At 45.2% G+C, this 10,504-nt stretch overlaps 1 long non-coding RNA gene across 2 annotated transcripts; it reads left to right on the top strand.

Annotated features, from left to right (window-relative positions):
• The first annotated feature begins 7,230 nt into the window (after positions 1-7,230).
• On the top strand, positions 7,231-8,688 carry LOC118937692. Of its 2 annotated transcripts, none has more exons than XR_005035060.1 (3): positions 7,231-7,807; positions 8,274-8,384; positions 8,614-8,688. It is a non-coding gene; the product is annotated as an uncharacterized LOC118937692 (long non-coding RNA). The 2 variants fall into 2 exon arrangements; XR_005035059.1 differs by having other exon boundaries at positions 7,231-7,495.
• Positions 8,689-10,504: the final 1,816 nt, after the last annotated feature.

Here is a 10,504-nt window from a genome sequence, read left to right on the forward strand (position 1 = left end):
AGTACCGTATGTCGTTTACATAGGAAAGATTTTATTTTCATTACCCAGAAAGTCAACCAGTTTTTTTTTGCATCCATTGTGAAAGGCAACAGTTCCTCTCTCAATGCGAAAAATCTTTCCAACACTCACCCTCGATAACCTCCAAGCCTCATTGTGAAATTGTTTTTCAAACAGGCGTGCGTGCAGTTGATGTGGTTTGATGTAGCTAACAATCGAAGTTGCCTGCTGCAGTATATCTCCCTGAAGTTCTGTGCGCAGCTCTTTTGCCACCAGCTGTGTATTATACAATGCCTCCATATGGCAGAAGGAGACACATTCATAAGTAGAGCGCAGAGAGGCCTGCCCCTGTTCCCTGATAGATGAAGCCCCATCTATGCCAAAGCCCACATTTCCATCCCGTGGAATATGGTTTTCGTCAATATAGCCACGCAGCACACATCAACTGTGCCGTTTCATACTCGGGAATCGTGAGACAGAACAATATGTCCTCATGAATAACATCCCCCGACATGTACAGTAAACAAAAGTCAATGCATGGGCATAAACTGGGGAGTTTGAGTCCTTCCATCAGAGTTTCCTCTTGATTGCTAGTAATAGCATAAATGATTTGTTCAACAGTTTTCTCTGACAAAGGTATTGATGTGAGTTTCTGTGCCTCTGCCTCCCCACACATTGTTTTCACCACATCAATTGCAGCCGGTAATATCAGAGTCTCTGCAATAGTGTGTGGTTTCATAGCGTAGCGGGCCTAGTCATTCACCGTGGGAATGACTGAAGTGCAACGGTAAATGCGGCCTTCTCCCACGATCTAAGGGCTCTCTCTGGTTGAATTGTATCTTTTAGATTTGAATAATTATCATTTAGATTTTTAAGCTTAAACACATCACAATGATTTTGGAAATTCTCCTGCAACCCCATTTTTATATCAGGCGACCCCACGCAGTGTCGCGACCCCTTGTTTGGGAACCGCTGGTGTAGCTGTATCGAAGTGACATGAAAAGAGCTTCCACTCTTTTTTTTTATTTTTCTGAGAGCAGACATCTTTTATGTCCAAGCCGTTGTTTTATGTCCAAGCCGCTGTTGAGCAAAGGGAGCTGAAGAGATGGTGATGGATGCTCCGCAGACTGTGGAGATTCAGAATGTTGTTCAACAGCTGATATGCTGATTGTGAAGAAGGTGGATTTTATGGTGTTTATTGCACATGCGGTTAATTATACTGCACAAACTAACAAAAAGTCAAAGAAACTGGACATAATAGCATCTGCCGAAACATTGCAAATAATACTGTCCGAAGATGCTCTTCCTTCTCAGGCCCCAGAGCCGGTAGTGATTGGTGTTGGCAGTTGAATCTGAATAAAGGAGTACATTGAGTTTTGTTTAGTTAATTTAGTTTAGTTTTATTTTGTTCATTATTTGGGCTGATATACAGCCAAAACAGCAGGTGGCGGAATGCACTTATATCTTTTGTTTGCGAACCGCAGTAATGTCAAAGAAGACCCCGTACAATAGGTGGTGGCAATACACCAATAGGTGTAGTCTGCCATAAAACTTTAAAGAAGAAGAAAAAGAAGAGAGCGGACATGCGCAGATGTTACGTTTGGTAGAAGCGGTAATGATGCTTGAACCTCATGGCGGTGGAAATAAGAATGAATGGACGTTGGTCCAGAAGAATGGAAAAGTAGCAAAATTGGGAAATAATTGGGAAATAATGTGTAGTTCTGATAATACACCATTGTATCTTGTAGGAGCAATTTTTTTGTGGAAAAAAAATGATATACCCGTCACGAGATGGATTGGTAGATAAGTGGGTGGTGGGGCTGGTGTTATCATGTTATCATCATCATATACTGTCTGCCTATCTATGTGAGAGACACCAACTCTGTCTCGACCTTTAAGTCTTTATTGTAGAGTCATCTCTTCAGTTGGTCATATGACTGAGTGTAGTCTGGCCCAGGGGTGTGAAGGTGAACGGAAAGGCACTGGAGCAACGAACCGCCCTTGCTGTCTCTGCCTGGCCGGTTCCCCTCTCTCCACCGGGATTCTCTGCCTCTAACCCTATTACGGGTTCTGAGTCACTGGCTTACTGGTGCTCTTCCATCCCGCCCCTAGGAGGGGTGCGTCACTTGAGTGGGTTGAGTCACTGACGTGATCTTCCTGTCCAGGTTCGTGCCGTGGGGGGGATCTTTGTGGGTTATACTCAGCCTTGTCTCAGGGTAGTAAGTTGGTGATTTGTAGATATCCCTTTAGTGGTGTGGGGGTTGTGTTTTGGCAAAGTGGGTGGGGTTATATCCTGCTTGGTTGGCCCTGTAGTCAGACGGGGCCACAGTGTCTCCTGACCCTTCCTGTCTCAGCCGCCAGTATTTATGCTGCAATAGTTTGTGTCGGGGCGCTAGGGTCAGTCTTATGTCTGGAGTATTTCTCCTGTCTTATCCGGTGTCCTGTGGGAATTTAAGTATGCTCCATCTAATTCTGTCTCTCTCCCTCTCCCTCCCCTCCCGGAGGACCTGAGCCCTGGGACCATGCCTCAGGACTACCTGGCCTGATGACTTGCTGTCCCCAGTCCACTTGGTCATGCTGCTGCTCCAGTTTCAACTGTTCTGCCTGCGTCTATGGAACCCTGACCTGTTCACCGGACGTGCTGCCATGTCCCGCACCTGCTGTCTCTAACTCTGATTGATCGGCTATGAAAAGCCAACTGACATTTACTCCTGAGGTGCTGACCTGTTGCACCCTCTACATCCACTTATTATTATTTGACCCTGTTGGTCATCTATGAGCGTTTGAACATCTTGGCCACGTACTGCTATAATCTCAACCCCGGAACAGCCAGAAGAGGACTGGCCACCCCTCAGAGCCTGGTTCCTCTAGGTTTCTTCCTAGGTTCCTGCCTTTCTAGGGAGTTTATCCTAGCCACCGTGCTTCATTGCTTGCTGTTTGGGGTTTTAGGCTGCGTTTCTGTATAGCACTTTGTGACATCGGCTGATGTAAAAAGGGCTTATAAATACATTTGATTGATTGATTGATCATATGCGCCTGCAGCGAGTTAGCTAATCAGACAGGTAGCTGGGGATGGGCTATCATTTCCTTTAAAAGCGCTGTCTTTTGTGTTGTTCGGTGCTGGGAGTTGATCAGAGAATGTCTCTCCATGGGAATCGAGTCCCAATGCAAGTGTCCATTTCGTGCGCCTCCCGAGTGGCGCAGCGGTCTAAGGCACTACATCGCTACAGATTTGGGTTCAATCTCAGGCTGTGTCACAACTGGCCGTGACCGGGAGTCCCATAGGGCGGCACACAATTAGCCCAGCGTCATCCAGGTTAGGAGAGGGTTTGGCTGGGGTGGTGACTCCTTGCCTCCTTACTAGTGACTCCTTGTGGCGGGCCGGGCACCTGCAGGCTGAATTTGGTCATCAGTTGAACAGTGTTTTCTCCGGCACATTTGTGTAGCTGGCTTCCGGGTTAAGAAGGCGGGTGTTAAGAGGCTGTGACTCGACCTTCGCCTCTCCCGAGCCCGTTGGGGAGTTGCAGCGATGAGATGAGATCATATTTGGATCCCAATTGGATATCATGAAATAGGGGAGAAAAAGGAGGTAAAGATTGGGTGTTTGCACTGGACCAGTGTCTGTGGGACAAGAAGTCTTACCAGCTAATTCGAGTGAGGAAGTGGGAGGCTGTGCTGACCACGAACTGAGACTGGAGCTGATTGGTGATCCGAGAGCAGAGGACCGAGAGAGGCATTGGTAAAACGCAAATCTAGGAGATTTAGCTCTGCTAAGTAAGGGACGTGTTTCTTCCTGCGATCCTCTTACACTACTTTCTCTCTCTGGGCTGTTTCGCCACGCCACTGAAAACCACTATCGTTGGCAGGTTTCTCTGCCGTCTGTCTCCCTCTCGTTCAGCACCGGAGGCGGGGCCATCGGAGAAGTCGCCGAGCAGTGTCAGCCTGGGAGCATTCCAGGACATCGCTAGATGGAGATCTTTACTATTTTATTGTTGTGGGGATATGGTTCTCATCGGGCCCGAGAAATCCAGAACCTATCTCCACCCTGTATGTTTTCTTGTCTGTCTTTCTCCCTCCATATTTTGTCCTTTAGAGGGGTTGGCAGAGTAGAGCAGGGCCAGGGGAGGGTTCCATATTGTGTGCAGCACCAGAGTAAGATTGTAGTGCCTTTCACCATATTGTTTTCAGTGTCTTCCCTTAGAATAACTATCTTGTTGCGGTGCCACATCAGAATAATTCCGTGTGCAGTGGAGTGAGATTTGTAGTGCCTTTCACCATATTGTTGCAGTGCCATATCAGAATAATGCAGTGTATCACTTTTACATGCCCGATATTTACCTGAGGAGGTAAAGGGGAGGGTCTATTGTGTCGACACAGTCCTGGAAATCGTACAATCTGCTGTGGGAGGTGGGGTACAATCCATATTAACCTATGAATTGAAAATAAAACTTTCCTGTCCTGGTCTTCTGTTTTGGGGTTGTGTGCCTGAGAACATTAAATCCTGTGTTGGATGGAGTTATAAGGGGTTCACACTAAACTGTGACATGCCGACTTGTGGAACCCGTTCAAAACATCCAAAATTATGGAGAAAGCATTGGGTAAAGTAGAATCAGTGAAGATCACAAGAAGTAGGCTTGTTCTGGTTTCTGCGGATCAGAAAAAATATATGTTGGATATTATGTATCATGATTTGCGCTATGGCGCAGGGCACCTCTCAATTGAGAAATGTCTGGAGTCTCGGATAATGCTGACATTACTCTATTAATGAACATTCCAGGAGTGGTTGATGCGCGTAGGATGAATCGTATGGTTAATAGCAGGAAGGAGAAGTGTTGTCTGTTCTAGTGTTTTTTTGAGTCTTGCCCTACTCTAGTGCAGCTACGATATGTGTACTATTCTGTCAGAGCTTTTGTAAACCGACTTTACAATGTTATTGCTGTAAAATATTTGGACATGTAAGAAGTATCTGCAGACGAGAGAAGCTGAAATGTGGAAAAAATCACAATGAAGGAGATTTTGCATTTTTAGTAGAAGAGAATAGCCATGGAGCAAAATATTGTAACTGTGGTGAAGAGCACGAAGTGCAATCCTTGGAGAGCCCTATAAGGGTGAGAGGTTGCCAAAATCAAGGCAGGAGATTCTCTCCTATGTGGAGGCTGTCAAAAGGGTAGAAAGATCAAGTATCTCTGAAGGTCCGGTGGTAGTGAAAACCCATAGGCCTACACTGCAGTCTGAGTATCACCAGCTCCCTATGCAACTGGGTCCTGGACTTTCTGGTGTGTGGTCCCCAGTTGGTGAAGGTAGGCAATATTACCTCCTCAACACAGCGGCCTCACAAGGGTGCATCCTCAGTCCCCTTCTGTAATTACTGTATATCCACAACTGCGTGGCCAAGTTCGCTATAGTCATGACAGCAGTAGGCCTAATTACCAACAACAATGAGAGGGTCTACAGAGAGGAGGAAGGCACTCTGACGGCGTGGTGCCAGGTAAACAGCCTCACTCTCAACATCCGCAAAATAAAGGAGATAAATTGTGGACTCCAGGAGGAACCAAGCTGGGCACGCCCCCATCTTCATCAACAGAACCGCCGTGGAGACGGTCAAAAACGTCAAGTTTCTCAGCATACACATCTCCGAAGAGCTGAAATGGTCAAGTCACACAGATCCGAGGTGAAGGCGGCATGACAGTGACACAACCTCAGGAGGCTGAAGAAATTTGGTCTGTCCCCGAGGGACCTTGGTGTTCTACAGGAGCACCATCGAAAGCATACTGTTGGGCTGCATCACAGCCTGGTACGGCAACTCCACCACCACTGACCGCAAGGTTTTACAGAGGGCAGTATGCTCAACCAAATGCATCATTAGGTGCACACTGCCTGTCCTCCTGGACACCAACAACACCAGGTGTCCTAGAAAATAAATAAGGTGTTTGCCATACTCCTAACTACCGGTACCCAAAACTATCACAAGGGTATTGTGATTACAAGGGTAATCACAACAGCAATACCATTACCCTAAACAAATATTGGTTCAGTCACCAGTTTAAGTTGAGAGTAGGGGTATCCATGGTATTTTCCAATTATGTCCCTATTTTACAAGTCCAAAAAAAGAGAACCTTACATAATGTTGCCAAACAAAGACTCAACAAACTTACCTGAGACTCCCTGTCTCTGCCAGTCTGTCCCTGCCTATCTGTCCCCAGCTCTGCTGTCTGTGTGCCATCTGTTGTCTGATCTGCCAAATGACATCATTATGCAACATTCCATTAGCATTTCACTTCTTCTTATTAACATTTTATCAACTAGTCTTTGCGATATTAGGCTACTACTAATGGTTCTTAATTTGCGTTTTGGTGTACTGAAAAATGCTCTGATGACCGTCCTCTTCTTCCATTTTTCTACCTGGCTGGCGACACACACACACATACAGTGTGCAGGTTATTTACAGTAGGATATGGGTTCCTATCATCTAGTATCATTCCACAATGGGCTTCGATCTGCAAGCTAGTCAGCTAGCAAATGTGAAACGGATTGCAGTGGCAAGGGTTGACAGCTGAGTTCACCATTTACACAACGTAAGCTGCAACCTTTTAATTGTAATAAAGTTTATGTTTTCAATTTATATTGCCTGGCTTCCCACAATAGATTAATTTGTAGAGCTAGCGAGCACCAATTCCGTTTCTGAGGTGTTTGTTATAATCTTTGCTATCGTCAGTTACCTCCAAGATCGGCGCACAAGGTGCTTCAAAGTCCCCTAGAGACAATTTAGCTTTTTCAAAGTGACCATTAAAGATATTTTAGACAATGGTAGAAGAGAGTGTAGTTCTGTTCAGTTTGGAATTCAGTGTATCATAGGGACTTAAAAGCAATACAGCATGATCTTGGAATACACTGACGATAGCAAAGATTCCATTTTTGACGACGTCACATAAATGAAATAGGTACTAGCTAGCTTGCTAACTAATGTTTGCTCGCTAGCTCTGCAAATTCAGCTATTGTGTGTGTGAACCATGCCAACCTAAAACGTAATCGCTATGGTGCAATTGACTGGATTAACCTCATGTTAGCTACGTGCTTCAAGTGCCTTTCAACCGGTGTACACAAACACCCTGCCAGTTAAGGAATGCAACATTGTATTGCTAGCTTCTCTCATTGACTCGAATTGAAACTATGGAACGCCGTTTGGGTCTTAAGGCACGTGGTCAAAACGCGATCTTTTTAATGCTACGTGTATAAAGTAAACAGGCGCAGGCGTTACCCACACGTCAAATAAGCTCGTCCAAATATGCTTGCAGGCTTTTCAACATGTGCAAAATAAACGTCTGCAAGCGGTCCTGCACACTTCAAGTTAACGCCAACAGCTGCTAAATATACACCTGCACACGCTAACTTAACGAGTTCCTTTAATATGCTAATTTCCCTAGCTCCTCATTTCAACCAGATTTCAGTTTGAAGGAACTTCCTTTTCCACTGCAAGCAGAGTTTGAACCTTTACAAGGTAACGGTTTTGTCTTTGAAATTTGTTGTTACTGAATCGTAAAGTTTATCAGCTAGTTTACAGTGGAAGGATCTGTTTCTCATCACTGGCAATACAATTCAGCTAACATTAATCTAGCACCAGGATCAGCAGTACTTAGCATCAGCTAAGTCATATTTTGCTAGCTAATTTAGCTAACCGTAGCTTCGAACGGTCATACTACTAGCAGCAGTGAATGGCACCGTCATGTGTTTTATTAAAAGCCCTGCTGAAAAAAAACATGTAAACTACAACAGCCACGGAAACACATTGGACTGTGTTAATACTATCAAGGTAAATTAATTTACATACTAGCAAGATTGTTGCTTGCATGCAGGGCCAGGCATACATAGACTAGTCAACGGACATGTTCAAAATCCTGGTAGTTCTCGATTTTTGGACTATTGTCTTTATTTTGCTTGTTTTTGAGTTACGTTTTTAGCCCAACGCCTTGTATTTAAGCAAAACAACTTAAGGTAGGCAACATCTTCAGCCTGACTGGCTTTCATTTAAATGCTAGCGTTAGCTGCGCTAGCTTGCGATTAGCATGAAGACAGAAAAGCTCACACAAAGCAAATTTGGCTAGTGACAACCTTAAACCTTTTTTTTTTAACATCGAACGTTACATGTCAGCTTTCGAACAAAGTAGACTTTAATGTGCACGTTCCCTTTTCAAATATATTCCATCGAAGCTTATTAGGGTAAAATAACTTCAGGCATATACCCAGTACTGCTTTATTTTCACAATTGTCTCTTGCAGAAGGGAACCATGAAGAGGATATTGGAGTGGGCAAGGGGGGGGGGGGGCTGATAAAGCACCAGAGAAGACCTGATTCATCAAGTATCAATTGGCATGCATGCACAAGACAAGGTATACAACATTAAGCCCAATCAAATATACAATGTTATTAAAACATGTATCCTAATTTACAGTCAAGCAACGTTTGTCAGTTGTGTTAATGTTATGAACAACAATCAATGGTTCTTGGAGTCAATGAATCAATTGAAAGTGACTACAATTACACATTTTAAAACTGTGCCAGTAAAGAAAGTAATCTGCTCTTATGGTTCTGTTTCCATTTTTTCCAATCTGACGTCAGGCAAAATGTCTTCAGCCACCATAGGAAGGAGAGCCGCTTCTTACCGTCTCCACTGCAGCCCAGTCGATAACGATAAAAAAAACTGGAACAATAGATTGTGCTACACTATGTACAACTCCAGTTCGCCTATTGTCCCAACAAATGACAGTGGTGATAGGACAAGTCTCAGCATAAGCAAAACAAAGTAGATGGTGATACTTGACCATTCTCCTATCTACTGTACATGAAGATGATCAGCAGCTTCAAGTTCCTGGGCACCCTGATATCCTTTTCTGCCCTCAGTTACTTCACTCAAAGTGTCACGATCGTCGTAATAACATTTGGACCAAAGCGCAGCGTGATATGGGTTCCACATGTTTATTGAATGAAATGCACAATAAACAAAGAACGAACGAAATGCGAAGTAAATGAAGTGCTCACAGGCAACTACACATAAACAAGATCCCACAAAACAGTGGGATGACTGCCTAAATACACTGCTCAAAAAAATAAAGGGAACACTAAAATAACACATCCTGGATCTGAATGAATGAAATATTATTATTAAATACTTTTCTTTACATAGTTGAATGTGCTGACAACAAAATCACACATTATCAATGGAAATCAAATTGATCAACCCATGGAGGTCTGGATTTGGAGTCACACTCAACATTAAAGTGGAAAACCACACTATAGGCTGATCCAACTTTGTAATGTCCTTAAAACAAGTCAAAATGAGGCTCAGTGTGTGTGGCCTCCACGTGCCTGTATGACCTCCCTACAATGCCTGAGCATGCTCCTGATGAGGTCTCCTCCCAGACCTGGACTAAAGCATCCGACATGATGTCCCAGATGTGCTCAATTGGATTCAGGTCTGGGGAACGGGCGGGCCAGTCCATAGCATCAATGCCTTCCTCTTGCAGGAACTGCTGACACACTCCAGCCACATGAGGTCTAGCATTGTCTTGCATTAGGAGGAACCCAGGGCCAACCGCAGCAGCATATGGTCTCACAAGGGGTCTGAGGATCTCATCTCGGTACCTAATGGCAGTCAGGCTACCTCTGGCGAGCACATGGAGGGCTGTGCGGCCCCCCAAAGAAATGCCACCACACACCATGACTGACCCACCGCCAAACCAGTCATGCTGGAGGATGTTGCAGGCAGCAGAACGTTCTCCACAGCGTCTCCAGACTCTGTCACGTGCTCAGTGTGAACCTTTTTTCATCTGTGAAGTGCACAGGGCGCCAGTGGCGAATTTGCCAATCTTGGTGTTCTCTGGCAAATGCCAAACGTCCTGCACGGTGTTGGGCTGTAAGCACAACCCCCACCTGTGGACGTCGGGCCCTCATACCACCCTCATGGAGTCTGTTTCTGACCGTTTGAGCAGACACATGCACATTTGTGGCCTGCTGGAGGTCATTTTGCAGGGCTCTGGCAGTGCTCCTCCTTGCACAAAGGCGGAGGTAGCGGTCCTGCTGCTGGGTTGTTGCCCTCCTTCGGCCTTCTCCACGTCTCCTGATAGCGCCTCCATTCTCTGGACACTACACTGACACAGCAAACCTTCTTGCCACAGCTCACATTGATGTGCCATCCTGGATGAGCTGCACTACCTGAGCCACTTGTGTGGGTTGTAGACTCCCGTCTCATGCTCCCACTAGAGTGAAAGCACCGCCAGCATTCAAAAGTGACCAAAACATTAGCCAGGAAGCATAGGAACTGAGAAGTGGTCTGTGGTACCACCTGCAGAACCACTCCTTTATTGGGGGTGTCTTGCTAATTGCCTATAATTTCCACCTGTTGTCCATTTGCACATCAGTGTTGCTTCTTAAGTGGACAGTGTGATTGACTTGGAGTTACATTGTGTTGTTTAAGTGTTCCCTTTATTTTTTTGAGCAGTGTATGATCCCC

This window comes from Oncorhynchus mykiss, chromosome 12 (assembly GCF_013265735.2).
Source record: "Oncorhynchus mykiss isolate Arlee chromosome 12, USDA_OmykA_1.1, whole genome shotgun sequence".
NCBI lineage: Eukaryota > Metazoa > Chordata > Actinopteri > Salmoniformes > Salmonidae > Oncorhynchus > Oncorhynchus mykiss.